The following is a 1447-nucleotide window of genomic DNA, read 5'->3' as shown; positions in this document are numbered from 1 at the left end:
ATGCTCTTTTCCTCTTCATGTAAATCAGTTGTAGAATGTTTTATGCAATTTCTCTTTTTCCCTTCAACAATGTCTCCCTGAATTTCTCCTAATGAATGACCTAAATCAGTCACTTCAAAGTACCATGCATGATGCTTGTCCTTGGACATCTGTATTCCTTTGTACCAGGTCCTCAGAAGTCACCATTTGATTGATGTATGAAGTTTCATCCATTTTCCAACTTAGTCATCTTTACCTTCTGTCAGTTTTTCAAGTAGGACATTTAGATCTTTTATCTGTTTCAAGACTCATCATCAGGACCTAGTGGATGAAGTAGTTCATCATCTTTCTGCATTTCTTTTGTATATTCACTGGCAGAAATTTCTGCCTCAACACACCCCTCCCTCTTGATATCTCCAAAGGTTGGATAAAATTCACTTTCATTATTGAAACATCTTATGAAGAAATCTCTAATGCCTGTAACATCTCTGTCAATACCATTTGGCATTTGGATGAGATGTTGAGACCATTTGTGGGAAGTCAATCATGGTTTTCTGGTCATCCTTATCCAAAATTAGATTGAATACATTGAAATCACCATGAATTAGTCCATGATTGGCAAGTTTAATAATTAGTTCCATGGCTTCATTATATACTGCAACAGGATCTTCAATGTGATGTATCTGGCACAAAGGGTAGCCATTTATGAATTCCATGTCCACTGCATGTCAATTATAATAGATTGGTTTTGGAACTGGAAATTTCCTCTCATAGAGTGCCTTCATAAAGGCAAATTCCTTCACGGCAGACAAACAGACAAATAAAGTCATGACATCTTATGTCTCTGCTTACAGTAATCACATTTATTTTTCAAGTTACAGAATGAAGTCCTTCCCAGGCTATGAAGCTTTAGTGTAAACTGTTTCTCCTCTTCATTGGCAACAATATAAATATCTGATTCTTTGCCAGTACCCATCTGGTTTCCAACAGAGTCAACCACCTGTCGAAGAAAGCGAGGTAATCATAACCTCCACTAGTCAATTGATGGCTTTGGACAGTTTTAGTTCATTCATAAGCTAAGAGTTTATGATTCACCAGTTTTTGCAAAATCTTATTACAACCACCATGTTTAAGGCTGACAGTGACGGCAACCAAACTACACATTTTGATGCCTCTTCATGAACATTTTGATTGTGGTCAGAATGCTGATGTCATCTCATTTCCAGCAGCGGAGGGTGGCCACGTTTACCTTCACCATGGCTGCTCCAAGAGACAACCTGTGCCAGCTATCCTATTTTTTTAATCAAGAATATTGTTTCAGTGGGGGCTTCCCGGAAATGGTGAGGCCAACCTCTTCCCCATAGCGGCAAAGCAACTGGTAACATCAACATGGAAATGGGTTACAGCTATAGTCATAGAATAAAGGGATAAATTCTAGTCAAAACATTATTAGTTTGGACTCAATGAC

The 1447-nt window shown here is 38.1% G+C and overlaps 1 pseudogene; it reads right to left on the bottom strand.

Moving 5' to 3' along the window:
• Positions 1-280: 280 nt before the first annotated feature.
• Positions 281-1237, bottom strand: LOC140512154 (serine/threonine-protein kinase RIO2 pseudogene; annotated as a pseudogene).
• Positions 1238-1447: the final 210 nt, after the last annotated feature.

This window comes from Notamacropus eugenii, chromosome 6 (assembly GCF_028372415.1).
Source record: "Notamacropus eugenii isolate mMacEug1 chromosome 6, mMacEug1.pri_v2, whole genome shotgun sequence".
In the NCBI taxonomy this organism is placed as follows: domain Eukaryota; kingdom Metazoa; phylum Chordata; class Mammalia; order Diprotodontia; family Macropodidae; genus Notamacropus; species Notamacropus eugenii.
Note: the sequence above shows the minus strand (reverse complement) of the source record. Positions and strands in the feature narration are given on the sequence as shown.